Raw genomic sequence first — 17,157 nt, 5'->3', positions numbered from 1 at the left:
ATACCTTCTGCTGTCATAAATATGGCAGAGGTTGTAACATAATTAAGAATGGCTTCTGCAAATTTAAAGTGCTCTCTAATGTTTTTCTAAGTCTTTTGGACTGCATTCTAGCCCCTGTGTTGCTGCAGAAAGCAGTGATGTTCTTTGAAATGGTTATGTTCATTATAACATCATCAGTTTTGTAGCAATGGCTCAAATATGTATGGTGGCACTGGGAACACATATTCAGTCTAATCATTCAGTAAGAAGGAAAGAAACAATAGGTAGGGTTTTTTCTTGGAGGATGAAGAACACAGAAAGTAAGTATTAATTTTAATAATCACCATTTCTGTTACTATTTCTTAAATAACTAGTTAGCATTTATATTACTATTTATTACCATCTAACCTGCAAGGACTACTCAGTCGTCTGTTCTTCATGCCATAGCAAGCAATGGCTCCCACTGCTCCTTTAAACTAAGATTATTTTAGTAAAACAAGCAAGGGAGACACAATGCTCAGTCTCCCAATATCTTTGCCATCTGTGTGTTTTCCTCATGGCATTTCTCCAAATGCTTTTAAAAAATGCCAGGTAAAGTGTTAATGGCTAATGGAAAAACACAATAGACCTTGCTCCCCTATACTTTATCTTCTTCTTGACCTTCTGTTTTTCTCTTCCTCCAAAAAATGACACAGAATAATTTACGTGATGAAATGTCATGTGACCATTCACACTGCTAAATCTGCTCAAGACTGAAAGCAACCAAAAATAAAATCCTAATGTCTGCTTTTCCTACCAAAAAGCATGTTTGTCTTGCTTCCAGATTGACACAAACCTACGGGTAATCCTGCCCGTTCCATGGTGGTGAGGTTAGCAAGGATAACCAGGTGGAGAGTGCCTGGAGGGCAGGAGTCTGGCTGGGTTTGTAAGGATTCTTGCGTCAGAGCAGGAATCCAATCCACAAGGAAGATGGCTTTCAATATTCCCATTTCTGGAAAAAGGGGAGTAACAGAGACTTTAGACTTGCCCCTCTTTAGCTTTTCCCATTAGGCCTCACTTCCACCCTGCGTTCTTTACACAACCTGGAAGAACAGAAAGAGAGCAAGAACCTCATCTTCTTGTCTGCCTATACAAGATCATGCACATTGGGTTACCCACAGAAGTGATAGATCAGAATTCAGTTAAACTGGTTTTCTTTAGTATCATAGTCTCTGATGTTTTCCACACATAAGGCTTTGCACTTGTAGGCTTTTTTTTTTCCCCGAAACAAAGAACAGTAAGCACAGTGTGTTTTTCGTATGGGTGTCCTTTTATAAATACTTTATTATCGCAAGCTTCTCACTGAGCTGTTATTTCTTTTTTACCTCATTTTTGCTGAGCGGGGCTTCCCTCCACCACTGCCCATCACACAAAAATGAATTTGCCATTGCACTTGAGTAAAACCACTATTAGTTCTTCTGTGGTCATTCTGTAATGATTTATCATTCTACAGACAACTCTTGTCCTGCAACTATCATAAAATCAGATGAAAATAAAATAAAAAGGAAATATTCCAAACATGTAAGACAGATCAAGAAGGATTTAACCACATCTGAAACAAGCAGTTTGTTGAAGGTAAACAGCATGCTGAAATGTGTAGAATTTAGCATATTTCTCAGTTTTAGTCTTATTTTTTATGTTTTGAAATCACTGATGTATCTTAATTTGGTATTAAAATCTATTTGGAGAATAGGAACATAAAATTTGGTTTTGAAGTTAACATTACTCTATTAAAAAAAAAAAAAAAAGAGAGAGAGAAAAAATATAAAATGTTTCCTGAACAGATTTAAATTTTGCAAGGTTTCCAAATTGAAATAGTGAAGTAGACAGCCCAGATTCTCCTCAGATAATCCTATGACTCTTCTTCCCTCTTGCATGTGGATTTATTATCATGTGGCATTGACTTTTATGGGATGGTAATGTTATTGCTTTGATTTAGATTCTTTTCAAATACCACAGTCTATTAAAAGCATCAGTTCATCAAAGTCCACAGTATTAATTTACCAGGAATATCCCCACAGGATTTTTAAAAATAATTTTGTATTATGAAATCATGCTTCAAACTGAACTAACAGAAATCTAATTATAAATGGGAGCACAGTGCTAATTAAACCACCCACTCCAGCATTAAGGCCCACTTGGGGGTATTCACATTGGTAAATTGCCAATTTAAGCTAAATTGCAGGATATAATATCCAAGTATTGGCTAGGTCTATCTTTCTGCTCCTCTCTCTCCTTTGGCCTGCTCCATAATAATGAAGTGTAGAAGGCAAGAAATCCAACAATTTTTGAACCCTTGAAATATTTTTCTGTGAATAACAATAGCTACTGTAGTAGCAAGGGTCAATTTAAGACATGAGAGTTCCCAAGCCTGACTTTTCACATGGTTACAAGTAACCTGACATGCTCTCTAACACGCCTGGCCTGTCCCAGATGCTGTCACAGATCGTTTCGTTTTCCCAAGCCATGCCAAAGGACTGAGGAAGGCAGCTGTGTGCTAATCTATGCTCAGAGCTTTGTCGTTTCCCAGCAGAGTCTCATTTCAGGAGGAGGAGTTCATCAACACACAGTGGCCCCAGCCACAGCACTGACAGGGCCCATCTAGCTTCTCTGCCTTGAGTCTTCATGAACAACGGTAGGTTCTCCAGCAGAACAGCCATAACACACCTCTGGTCAATTTTATCTAATCTATAGGCACTGATAATACAAAAGTCAAGTGCCATCTGGGCGAGGTAGCCTCGATCTTGTTTTCTGTCATTTAGACTGAAGGTCACCTATGTGACAAGCAGCCTGTGTATGATAAAATCACCTGCTCTGCTCTGATACTTTGCTCAGAGAGAGAGAGAGAGAGAGAGATTAAAATGAATACTCAGAGCATTCATTTTAATGAGAAGGGGGATGATTTGATTCCCAGTAAGCCAGTACTCTGCTGAGAGAAACCAAGAAAGTGACATGACTTACTCAAGGATTTGATTTCAGAGCGAGGATAGTGGCACATATCTTTTGCTCTGAGAGAAAGGTAACTATGTCATAGATGTCTTACTACTCTGATTAGACAGAATGGATGGAGAAGTGTCATGGCAATCAGCCTTTACTAAGTAGTGATAACCTGGGGTCTAGGACAAAATAAAGATAGAAGGAGAAAATAGGTTTTGTCTAGAACTATACATGCATGATATCTGTTATCTTTCCAACAAAACTTGGTTTTCTATTTATTACACTGAAGTGTTTGGCCTTGTAGATACCACCTGGGTGCTACCATCAAACACTAATGGGAATGTCACCACTTTAGTGGACAGATCCATGGTCAAGCTGAGACCTTTCTGACCCACTAGCAATGTTACATTCCAATCATGTCTATCTGGAGAGATCCCATGGGTAACTTTGAAAGGCTTATATCACTAGAAAGACACATAGGACTATGATTTCATCCAATAACTTATCAACTAAATGATTTCAACCTTGTTCACAATTTGGTTGACAAATTTCTGAAGATAGCCTAGGGAAGCAGCACTAGCACTTTGCAGGTAGAAATGTCCAATACAGAGTAGTGAAGCACTGCTTAGTGCACTGAGGCTCTAACCCAGCAAGAGGAAGACTGTGTGACTGATTAATTGTGGTCATTAAAACACTGAAGTGTTGACCAGAGCAGACATATTTCCCCAACAGGAAAAAGAATCCTGTATGGGAAAAGAAAATTTGTTCTATATATAATATTATTTTGCTATTTTCTGTTAGATGTGGTAGCCATCACTTTTTTCTTTCTATTTGTGTACCTTTTTTATCTCCTATGCCACTCTATGTTATTAACTGCCATAATTCATACCAGATTTTTGTCTTGCATGGGAAAAATCCCATTTTTTTTTTGTGAAGCTCTATTGTTTTGAAAGATGCTATGTTCTCACATGCCTGCAAGGAATTCCCAGTTGACATGAAGCAAAAATAGGCACATCTGGCCATACCTTACAGAATTAAATTTGCTTGATGCTAAAACCCAGTTCTTAATTTCTTACAATTTTTCTGAACTTTGACAGTCCAGGCTGAGATTTTTTATCCTGAACATTTGTCCTAAGCTTTATCAGAGACCTGGAGGAGTTGGGGAGCACATTATCATGAAGTTTGTAGCTGACACCAAGTTGGTGGGAACTGTTGATATGTATGAGGGCAGGAGTGCCATTCAGAGGGACCTAGAGAGTCTGGAACAATAGCCAGACCTGAAATTCAGCAAGGAGAAATGCAAATTCTTGCAATGGTGAAAGAAAGACCCCTGTAGTGGTACCAGCTGGGAACTGATGGGCTGGGGACCAGCTTTGCAGAAAAGGATCTCGGTATCCAATCAGAGCATAAGCTGGGTGTGAGCCAGCAGTGTGCCTGCGCAGTAAAGGCAGCCAACAGTATCCTGGGCTGTATTAACAGAACAGCCAGGAGATTGGAGGAAGTGATTTTTCTGCCTCACATGTCAATCATTAGATTGTATCTAGACTACTGCATCCAGTTTTGCGCGCCCAATATAGGACAGATATCAACAAACTGGAGCAAGTTCACTGGGACCACCAAGATGTTCAGGAGCAGGAGCACTTGTCCTGTGAGGAGAGACTGAGGGGCTTGTTCAGCCTGGAGAACGGATGACTTTGTGGGCAGGTGACAGCAGCCTCCTAGTATCTATGAGGAGGTTATCAAGAAGACAGTCAATCTTTTCACAGTGGTGCATGGTGAGAGGATGAGACACAATAGGTACAAACTGAAACAAGAGAGATCCGGACTGGAAATGAAAAGCTTTTTCATCATGTGGACAGCAAACCAGAGAAGAGGTTATGCAGTCTCTGTCCTTGGAGATGTTCAAGACCACATTGAATAAAACCCTAAGAAAACCAGCCTGATCTAATGTCTGACTCTCCTTTGAGCAGGAGGTCGACCTAGAGATCTCCTGAAGTGCCTTCTTACCTGAATTCCATAATTATAAGCTCATTATTTAAAGTTTCAATCAGGAAAGTGCAACCATTTCCAAGAGCCATTTTTAGACACATTAGGATACTTTTTGTAGAATATTGTTTCGGGAACTTAATTCCCTGTGGTCTAGAAAGGAGAGTTCTTTCATAGTTTCATTTGAAGCTACTTCTGTGTTGGGGATGTTCCTTTTGCTGTACCATTAAAAACCATTCAAGTGAGAAAACTTTGTAAACCTCTTCTCAGCAACAAAGTACCAGGAACAGGTTAGAAGTTGCCAGAAAGTTACCTGAAAATATCCTTCTCTCTTTTCACTGGTTGCATAGGAAGACTATGAGATGAGATTCACCTCATCTACCTTTAGAAGTCTACAGTGTAGGTGTTCACTTCTGAGCTAGTCAGCCCATGGTCCTTTTATAGCACAGTGTAGGAGTTAACAGCTGGTTAGCTGAGTCCTGCCCTGGATGACTAGCCTAGACATGGAACTTTTAGAAGATTTAAATTAAATGAGATGAATCTCATGACTAACAAGCAGCTATCTAGTCTGTATTTGCTTTTTCCCTCATCCCCCTCCCACCCCTCCCAAACGTGACCAGAAAGCGGTATTGTATTACTTCATCTGGTGGTTTTCTCTAATTCCCTAATGCTTCAAACCCAGGTAACGTTAATTTTATCTTGGTTTGACTCTATTCTTATTCCTACTTTATAGGTGGAGCACTGCACCACCCGCAATAACAGATACCCACAGACATATTTGTCTAAACACACTTCATTTCCAAGTCCCTGTCCATAGCCTTATTGGTTTGAGTTGGTTTGATGTGAGCTTACACGAGACCTTCACATTTCTTGAAATACGGTTTCTGCAAATTTTCACTAAAGCAGTGCTTGACACATACAATGCATTGCACTTCTCCCTTTAACTTTACTCGCACACTGATCACAAAGTGTTCCATAAACGATGGTCACAGGGTTATCCCTGTTTACCAACAGATAAAGTGAGACACTAAGAGTTTAAGAGTGTGGCTTGTAGAAGGGTTCAAATTGTTAATGCTCTTATGTGGATTGACCTCACAACTGTTTCTCAACTGAGAGAGAAAATGAACTTGGAATACTGGAGAGTGATCCTGGGGGCTAATTAATTTCTTTTAAAAAAGGTAAAAATAAACTGTAGGAGGAAAACTGAATAATTATTAAGTATCTTGCTCTTTTTCTTCTGGAAAAGGAATGAATCTTGAGAAAGGTGCAGGGAGGATCCAATGGGAACTGAATGGAATGACTGATCCTACAATGCACTCAGTGTTAGTGAAATAGCACAACCCTCTGCATGGGCCATTTTCTCTCAGATCTCTGAGTTGGTTTCTTCTCTGTCATACATCTGCATGAAAAGCAACAGTCAGATCCTTGCTCTGATGCTTTTGGAACAGATGTGTCTCTAACCACATTGCTGCAATAAAATGAATCTTACAAATAGGTAGAAACATAGATTTGGCTCCTTAAATTACAGGTTGCTGAAGTCTTCCGCTGAAGCTTACGAAGTTTGTCCAAAGCAATCTTACACTTGCTTCCTAATGTGTTGTTTGCTTTTTTTTCTTTTTTCATTTTTCTTTTCCTGTGAGCCTAGCGGCAAAGACAGAGGAAAAGGTAATGTAAATGCAGGTGCTCCATACCAAATGTTTTGTCAATGCTACTGGAAGATCCTGGATCCGTATCAGTTCTCTGGGGCAGAATATGCAGTAGCGTTTACAGCATGTTTTGTTGTTGTCCATTTTTATCACTTAGTTCCTGGAAACTGAGACAATGCAGCAAGTAACTCTGTAACTTATTTCATGTTTAAAGGAGCTGTCTGTTTCACTGTTCTGGATTTCTGATGGAGATTTCAAGTAAGTGCAATTTAAATCTCTTTAGAATCAAAGGATTGCCACGTGTTCCTCAAGTCCACTGCTCTGTCAGCAAAAGTGGCAAGCCATATGAGTAAAAGCAGAGTATGCCTCTGGAAATCACTCCCCTGTTACATCTTTCCATCCCAGCATCACAGTTTAAAGACTTCTTGAGCTAGAGGTTGTAACCCAACCTTTGTATTGAATAGCTACCAAAAGACTTTGAGGACTCTCTGCAGTTTCCAGGCAGTGTAAAAACTAAAAAAGCATAAGAATCACATAAGTCATCTTTCAAGCAATATGGTACGTCCAGAAACCTGCAAGGTGATGGTGAAGGATGCCTGGAGTGGTTCTTGTTCATTCCTACTAGTAATCTGCAGTGGAGACACAACACAATTCTAAAGGCAGCTGCAGCTATTCCCCATGCTCTGGCAGGAGATGGTCTCACTTTCAGTTCATTGTAGGCTTAAGATGTATCACAGACTCCCCACACACAAATTCAAAACTCATTCCCTAAGGAAATGCAGCAAGTCAAAAAAGGGTGTGGGGGTGTGTATGTAGGGGTATCCTTCTTCCCTGAGTAACATGTACAATCTTTGTATTCAGAATTAATTGTATTAATGCTGAAGGGGGACATTTTTTTCAAGCTGCTGTAAATATGCAAGATTTCCCCTTTGCCAGTCAGAAACATATGTTGTTTAGAGATAATAGATGTAAAGGTTTTATAGAAATTAGCCCAATTTATAGATAGTGAAAAGAAGCACACAGGAAGGAAAAGCAGTCTCAAAGGAAAACCTTTGGAAAACCTTCAGCCCTAAGCACTGTATTTTCCCATCACAGTGTACAAGGAAAATCACTAGATGCAAGTCCTGAACCTCTGTACCCTCATAAATCACTCAGGTAGTGCTCTGTAGAATTAGCGGTGAATATTGTGAATATTTAATGATTTATGCAAAGTGCAGCCTCTCCACACATGCAGAGACATACAGATATGTTCATCTGTTTAAAAGGACATATAGAAAGATGAGCACATAGTAATAGTCAGTAACCCATTACTAATGGCCAGGATATGAGTTCAAGATCCTGAGTTTAACCAAGCAGCTCTGTAATTTAAACACTTTGTAGGTGGGTATAAGGCTTCAGCAGAACAGCAGTTAGGGATGTCTCACCTGATTCAGCTGAAGATTTCAAAGTCCCTTAGAAAGGCAAATCCTTTTACTGCATGGATAGGAACTGACTGTCCTGTTTGAGAGCCCTGATTCCTCACATGAGCGTTGCATCCAAAGAACCCAACAGATTAGGTGATTATGTTTTGTTCTGTTTTTTAAATAAGAACTCTGTTCACAAGTGTCTGTGCAAAACTTACATATGTCCAGTTTATCTAAAAAGCTCCTAAACAGATCATCCTCTGCCATGGGTAGTATATCCCACCAAACACTACTATTATGTACTACTACCATTTATGAACACTCATTTTCTAAACTGAGTTGGAGCCTTGATTTTGACTTGCTTTTTTAGGGGGGAGGGGAGTGGAAGGTGGTGAACAAGTGACTAAATAAGAAGAAAGTAGAAGTTAAAAAAATTTTGTTCTATTCTTGCAGATAAGTTTCTTCATCTGCTTACTACTTTTTACATATGCATGTGTGTGTGTAATGTAGGTTTCATTGCTTATATAAGTTTCTGGTTAATATACTTTAAAAGCTTCATGAAGAACATCATCATTTGAATTATTTATGATTACAGACACTTTTAAGGCACTTATCACCATGATATCTGGATGCACTTTTTATAGTTTGTATTAGGTCATTAATAGCTAAAAAGAGAGAGAAAAAAATCCAGCATCCTGCTCTGCAATACCCTATAGCTTAAAGGCAAAGGAGGTGGATTTGGCCAGTCAGCTAAAAAAGCAGAAGCTTGTTGCTTTGGATCAGCCCACACATAGAGGTACAACTGCAGTCCTTGAGCACACCCAGATACACTTCAAAGTATTTCCGACAGAAGCTATTTGCAGAGACAGGCAATTCTTTCCCAGAATGCCCTCCCTCCAGATACCAGGCCACATAATCAGGACAGCTGAATCCTATTCTTTGGCCATCAAATTGACAGGAATGGTAGAGCTCCCAATAGCTGTGTCTCTATTCTTGCCCAGCTCCAGGCTGGGAGTGGAACGTGTGGGTGTTATGGGTGGAATATGGAACAGGCTTTCTGCACGATGTTATCTTCTGGTGTTGGATCGAGAGTTATTTTAGCTATATTTCACTGAGACCTTGGCTACATTGAATTATTTTGCATCTGCTTCAGGCTAAGAGCATGCATAGAGGCAATTACTGCAGACTAGTTGATGCACAATAACCTGTTAGCTATATTACTTTGTTCATGCATCTAAACCATCAGAAAATTCTAATAGGAAGCAAGATAATCTGAGGTAATTCTCAACTGCCATCAGCTAAAAATAAAAACACAGGTGTCTTCCACAGCTCGACTGCCGGACACTTGCATGTTACCCTAGAAAAAGATGTCCATGTGCCTAAATCATAAGCAAGATTTTTCTTAACCATTAGAAAAATCAATCTTTTAGGGTCAAGCAGAGCAGGGTTCAAATCCCACATCTTCTTGTGCAAAATGCATGTGTTCCTTTGTCCTATCTGATTCTGAATTTTGGCAACAGATCTTCAAAGCCACTGCTGAGAGACTCTATGTTTTTCAGAGCACCAGGAGTCAGACTGTTCAATACAGCACTTTCCCTGTATCTCTCTCATCTTATATACTGTATTTATTATTCTCATCATGAAGCTTCCCCTGCAACATGCTGGACTTTCTGCTGCTTCTGGTGATGTACTTTACTCATGCTTTTTTTCTTTTTAACTTACTTTTTAAAAAACAAGCTTTCACAAGTTTTATCTTGTCAATCCTCCTCACTATTCAGGAAAGAATACCGTATTTCTCATTTTTAAACCTCAGCACAGCATTACCCCAGCTAGACTGAATGAACCTATAAAAAAAATCACACTTCCTGTACTGTTCAAGAAAATAAAAATACCCGAATAGCCATACTGAACCAGAACCTATCACTGGCAAATAGTACAAACATGGGGAAAAATATAAGATTAAGGTAAGTCTACAGTGACACTTCCTTATTGTAACATTCGAGAGTTTAGTAATCGCTAGTTTACAGATGTCCTGAGCCAGAGATTGTACCTGCATCTTCACACTTCATAGCCCTCAGTGGACTTGTCTTCCATTAATGTCTATTTTTTTCTGAACCCACTTATACTTTGGGGGCCTGCAACAATCTGAAGTAGCATAATTTTCAGTTTCATTGTATGCAAATGTTTTTCTTAATTTAAAAACATCCACCTGATTCTTTCACTTGTGTACCAATTCCTCTACACTATTTGAGAATGTATAGAGCTCGATGAAATTCCTCTTTGACTGTCTCTTCCGCAAGCTGAAAAACCTACTGTGTTTAACCTTTCTTCACACAAAAGCCTCTATTCCAGCTTCTTTTTCACTACAACTCAGCTGACTTTTCCTTAAACCACACCCAGGCTTGACACAGCATCTTTGCCTCACTACTGTCAAGGCTGGAGGCCAAAATTAGTTCTCACAGCATTCAAAAGAGTTGACATGTAAATGTAAAGACAAATATGGTTATAATGTCCTGGTTAAGTGTGCCATGTTCCACTGCAGCAGTTCGTTTGCATGAAAAAGAAAGAAATTTCTGCTAGTGGTTCCAGATTTTATTCCTTGAAATAAAGTAATGAAGTCTTTTTTTTTTTTTTTTTTTAATGTGGATATCCCTTGTTCAAATGCATGCTTAAAAATAGCATGGAATTATTTCTCAAAATTGCAAATAGAGATTCCATGATAGCATAAACTAAAGGGACTAAAAGAAAAAAAACCTTTGCAGTCAGTGCTTTTCTACCGTGTTGCAGAGCCACAGGTGAAGTACCAGTGATGTAAATAAATTTAAGTTACTTGGAAGCTAATAGTTACATTTAGGTAAGGCATACCTCTCCAACTCTGGGCCAGAGGAGGAAGAGCTGCAATATACGTTCTTGTGCAAGGATATCTGATTAAAAAGCGGAAATATTGAATCCTCTTATTTATCAATATCTTTGTTCACCTTCAGACGTCAAATCAGGACACCACATTGCAGGAGTGACTCAACTGTGATCAAATGCAGATGAAAAATACTTATCTAGTTAGCTCCTCCTGATAACTCTATTAGGTAATTTAAGGAGTTAATAATATCCTTACATGTTAGTACTGATGAAGAAACTATTTCAGGAGCATACTATATGATTACATCATGTAATTCTTGTAAATGGATAATCTCTCCAAACACCAAACAGAAATATTTGAATATATTTGTGTTTTCTTGTATTACTGGAAATTGTTTCCATCTGTTGAAATCTATCACTTTTCTCTATTCACCTGTAGTAAATTGGTAAGGTAAGCCAAAGTGTATAAAGTACCATACTTGGTCAACAGAGTTAAATTAAGTATTTAGGAAAAAAAATAATTCTAACTATGTATCAATCCATGATGAAATTGTCAATAGTCATTTAGAAAAGTTTACCGTGCAATAAACACTATATTCTGTTTGGAAAAACAGAATATGGATTTATGTCATATGAAGGTTTGACATGAGGGTTGAAGATGTATTTTTTCCCAGATTCAAACTGTGCAAAATTAACAGATTGAAGACAGAATATGAGTACTTCAAAACCTGGAAACTTAGCATAATGCAGCAATCCAACAGAGAAAAGGCAAACTTTAGGCTCAAGAGCATTGCCAGATAAAGTTCCATCAGGTAGGAAGAGAAGGAGGAAAACTGACACCAGCTAAAGTGTGATTTCTTTCTTTTTAATTTAAAATTAGTACAGAATATCTCTCTATTCTAGGCAGTTTTGGCATTTATCCTGCTGCCTATCAAATCATGTAAAATCTTTTGCAATTGGCATCCAATGTGCTAAACCTTTGATGCTGAGTCTTCAGACAAAATTAAAAGCCAGGGAAATGTCATTCCATCAGAGATTCTTAAAATCTAAAAATTTGCATTTCCTTACTGAAAGCAATGTTTCAGTAGAACCAAAGAAGTTGTTGAAGAGTGATACGTTTAACACCTATGATGCCTGTGTTGAGAGTATCCAGGTGCAGCACCAACACTAGAGGAAAATTAGAAGTAATTCTTGAAGTGTGCACTAAGAGAAAAAAAACAGATGTAACTGCTCTACCAAATAAAAGGTAACTATTCCTGAAGAAGCCTCACTGTGAAGTCATAGAGGCAGTCCAAGTCTGAAAAGTTTATATCCATAAAAGCCAAGCTCTCACATTGCAGAAACCCACAAACGACTGTATGGGTATGCAACTGGCAGGTTTTATGCTAGGTTTTGGCTGAAGTTTAATCCACAGAGGAGTTAAGAGTCTGATCCATTTTATAATAAAGCCTTGTCAGCAATTTGTGAGTCATTACCAAATTATTCAAACACAAAATACGGGAAGCTTGTGGAGATGGGAAACAAGAGGAACAGTGAGAAAAGAAGCCAGAGAAGTCCTTCTTTACAATCAGCACTTCAAAAGTATCATCTTTGTCATGAGACTTTGAGCAACAGAGTTATGGCAAACCATAGAGAATGTAGCCAGTGGAGGAACAGTGTAAACAGAGAAAACAAAACAGAGCACATTTGTGCGTCAGTCATAACCAGGACAACGGCTGCAAGAAAGGAGGAACTGTGAGTAAGGAGAAAAGTCATAAGAACTAAGGGGTGGGACAGGCCTGACAGCAATACTGCACATCATAGCTTTAGCAGGAAATACATCTGTCTCTCTGATGACAGCCCTGACTTCTGAGTCATGGATGAATCCTGCCCCCACCCTCAATGATCTTTCTAAAATTATCTTGCACCATTGAAATATTTTATATCTCAAGCAGGAGTTACATTTAACTAGTGAACCATATGGCTTGCACTGTGCAAAAAGTCTAGTCAGATGGATTTAGAAATAATCCCTTCCAGCTATAATATCCTCAGGTCCGTATAGATCAGCTTCTCCAACAGCCTTATCTTAAAATAGGAAAGTGAAGTTGATTTTATATCAGATGATAGCTGAGATCCAGGTCCAGTCTCCTGACATACTGATTCCATGGGACCCCAAGTTATGCAGTCTCACAGGACTGGGGAAAACTGTTGTATGGACCACTGAATCTTAAAGGAACTTACATGCAGTGCACCTGCAGGTTCAGATTTTACACTTGACACACTGAGTGCTTAGTTTGCTCATCTTACATGGTCTTTACACTTCATTGGGAGTGGGGAGGAGGGGTTGCAGGGTTTTCACCAGCTAAAGCCTGTAGGTGTCAAGGTCATCCATTCTATAAACTCCCTTCTCTTGATGCTATTAACAGCTTAAAAATGGCACTTTGATCTGTTTAGATAATTCATAAACACAGGGAAGTTCGAATCACAGATATCTCTAATGGTAAGCACAAATTATCAGAGGAAAGAAAAATAACTCCAAACTTAGTTTACATGGGGCAAATGATTCTGTAATATATACCTGGTCTTAAGAGAAAGCAGCAGGAAATGGCTTTGAAGAACAAAATTGCCTCTCCTGTTATTAGCTGTTTGCATTTCATCTAGACAATATAGATCAGGCTTTTGTTTTTAAGAAATAAAGTCAGGTTGCTCAAATGAAGACAACAGCATTATAAAGTGATTGTATCAGCATCTCACATTTTCACTGAATTTTTTTTTTTGGGGGGGGGGAACAACAAAAATACCACAAACAAACAAAAAACAACAAAAGAAACCCAAACAAACAAACAAACAAAACCCAAACCAAAACCCAAACAGAAATAAAGACATCTGAGGATATTAGATATTGTACTTCCCATGATCAAGCTTGTGTGACCTCTCCTCCGTAGTATTTTGCGGTAGCCAACATGCTTTCTATTAACGTTTCCTTAATGATTTGATAGTGCAAATACTCATGGCTCTGATGAAGGCATATATAGATTGACTTCTCTTTAGCTGTACCATTTCTTTTCTAGACTATACAAATTTAGCTCCTTGTGTCTCATCCTTCAATCCTTGAATCATTTTTGTCCTTTTCTTCATATTTTTTTCTATCTTACTAGTAGTTCACTTATTACCACAGCATTTTTTTCTTCTTTCTGTACTTCCACTTCCTGACAAGCCACCTAAATCTCTGGGTCTCAATATGCTATTCAGTTTAACCACTCAGACATAATTTTGTCTGTTGCTGCCCTGCCAACATTGCCTGAGCCCAGACCCACTGTGATCATTGCAAAGGCTGAGAGTTAATCATTCATGACCACTTAATCATCAGCTTCACTGCTAAAGCTGATGACAGGGGTGACAATTAGTGTGAATTACAGCAGATACTTGCTTGAAAAAAAAAAGTATCTAGAAGGTCTGAGAAGAAATTTCCCCTCAACATGATTTGGGGACAAGAAAAAGCAGCATCTGAAAAGCTGCAGTGTCTAGCCCATGAGAACAAATAGATGTGCAAGACACACATTCTCTTCCTACTCTAGAAAATATCTTCATCACTACAGCACCCAAAGGAAATACAATTTAGTGAAGGACACATTTGAGTCATTGCAACAAATTGCTCGGATTTAGAATTATTGAAGCATCTTGTTCCTAGAGAGAACTGAAAATGAAACACTACACTGCAACTGAATTAAAAATGCAATGAAGTTTTGGTCATGTGGAAAAAGTTCAGTATTTCACCTTTTTATAAATCCAGGAACACAAGAAGTACCAGAATTTAGTACAGGACGGAAGCCCTGATTTTTGCTCTCCTGCCTTGACTAAGAGCCTCCCAGGAACTCATTTCACAGAATAATTGCACAGGCATTAGATCAGCATGCCAGCTCTCCACTGGCCTAAACTGAGAATCTATGATGGAGAGGGATTCTGTGAATTTGCTCTCATACTGGTAGGTCCTGGAAGATGCTCTGGACTTTTGATTAATACAAGGAAATATTCTGATCAAAAAATAATACATGATGCAGTAAAGGCAACAACTTCTTGTATAAAAAGGTTTTAAAACAAACTAAAGTTAATCTGTGAAACCTGCTACATCATGAAAACCCACGAAAAAAGATTTTATCAGCACTGAAGAAAGAACTGGATATTTACATAGAGAGTGAGGACATCCATATGCTGATCTGATAGCCTACATAAATTAAGAGACATAGAAACCTGTATGGCTTTATTACCAGTTCTGATTAGAGGATAATGCTGTTCTGAAAGACAAGTTGTTTGCAATTGTCCATCATCCAGACACTTGCACTAGTCACTGCAGAATCCTGTTTCACAGGTAACACACAGTGTTAAATGGACTGCCAAAATGACCAGGCAATGGTCTTCCTCCATTCAGAGAAACCACGTAGCTGGCATGCCTCTGGATGTGTATGTGAGGACTTTCTTAACAGGTAGCTTTGGTCTCCCTGTAGATTTACCTAACAGATGACTATAAAGGTCTGTTAATGAAAACCAGACTCAGCCATCTGTAGAGTCAGGTAGCACAGAATGACTATAAAAATTGCTATGCTTTCCTGGCAATTCCTTACATCCACAGCTGCACTCTTCCTATTCTGGGACATTAAAGAGAAGACCTCTAGAAACCATATATGACGAAGCCAGAGAAATGGCTTCAAACCAGGCATGGTGACTCCTGCCATGCCTTGCTGCAGTGCAGCATGGATCCACCCTGCTGCAGGGCAGTAGATTCACAAGCTTTCTCCTGGCTGACACCTCTGGTTAGTGCAGAAGTCTAGTCATGTCTACTCGACAAGTGATTTTAAGCTTCCTGGAGGATCAGTGTAACTAACCCACTGGAAGATGCTCCATAGAGCTTTACGCTGTAGAGTCCTGCACCTTTCTGACAGTGACTTTCTGGAAGGATTCCTGCAGCTGAGAAATACAAATACATAATTACCACTGTCAGGAAAACTGTTGTGAGTGCAGTCCTGTAAACGCTACAGTGAAGTTCCCTTGTATTCATCACTTGGGCACAGAACTCACTTTTGTGAAGTTCTCAAGAAGGCAAAAAGAAAAGGAGTAGCCAATATTTCTGCTCTGCCATTGGGGCTGATCTTATCAGGGCTGCACACAGTTAAGACATTCAGTAGTCTGCAGTTTTAGGCCCCAAGGTGTGCCTGGAGACTCTGCTGAATACACAGTTCACCAGACAGAAGATATTTCCAGTGCTCAGACTAAATTTCCCTTATCTAGATATTTCCTAGGTACCACCCAAACAATGCCTTTCCCTCTTGCCTACCACATACTGTAGCCTGCAGATCAGCTTTACAGGATTGTCTCGGGGACAGTAGAGAAAGCAAGAAAGGAAAGATATGGTAAAATTAATTCAGGCAGGAGCAGCACATACTGCACATTGTATAGCATGCTTATTCCTCCACAGAACTGCTCAGATACCATTGTGAAGGACTAGCATAAGAAGCCAGATCATATACGTTAGGATATGTAGACAGTGAGATGAGAACCACCATTTAGATCAATTCAGACAGTGCCTTAATTCACAGTGACTGAATTCTAAAGCTCTGTATCACATACTGGCATTTTTTTTTTAAAGCTAAGAACCATTGTCCTTACCAAAAGCTCTTATTAAATCCATTTCGTAAACAGGCTGTACCATTTTCAGTGCCCCACGTTGCAACGGGAACTAGGCTGTATGTAGCAGGAGCTGCCAAGATAGATTTAGGCTGTAACAAAATGAAATTGACTGGTTTTCATGATATTTAAAGTGCATAGCAAACCGTCATAAATCCTGCTCTCTGTGTATATATATTGCCATACAGGGCACGAGCAGCCCATATTTTAAATAGCTCAGAAATTGGCCTATTTGTAATGTTTTTAATTTATTGACTGTACTGCAGATTTATTTAGTTTTTGCTGCCATGAAGGGGGGAAGTAATGTCGCTTTGTCCACAAGGAGCCTGAAACCATATATGCTAAGAAGAGTTGCATAGCAGAGTGGCCATATCTGAACGGTGGGGGTCCTTAAAGTTGTAGGGTCTGGTACAGAGAATTTATGTAAAACCAAGACTACCTTCCACAGAGAAGAAAGTGTTTACTCAGGTGCTTTTTACCTCCAGCTCTCCTCCTTTTTCTCTGTCACTCAAGCAATTTAAAAGGGAATTAAAAATGGAGGTTCGAGAGGGACAATGGCTAAGGGAGGAGAAAAGAGTAGGAAAAAAATGAGACAAATTAAAAATTAACCTGCATGCTGGAAAATAATTTTTCCCTATAAAACATAATTG

The sequence above is a fragment of the Grus americana genome, chromosome 3 (genome assembly GCF_028858705.1).
Source record: "Grus americana isolate bGruAme1 chromosome 3, bGruAme1.mat, whole genome shotgun sequence".
In the NCBI taxonomy this organism is placed as follows: domain Eukaryota; kingdom Metazoa; phylum Chordata; class Aves; order Gruiformes; family Gruidae; genus Grus; species Grus americana.
Note: the sequence above shows the minus strand (reverse complement) of the source record.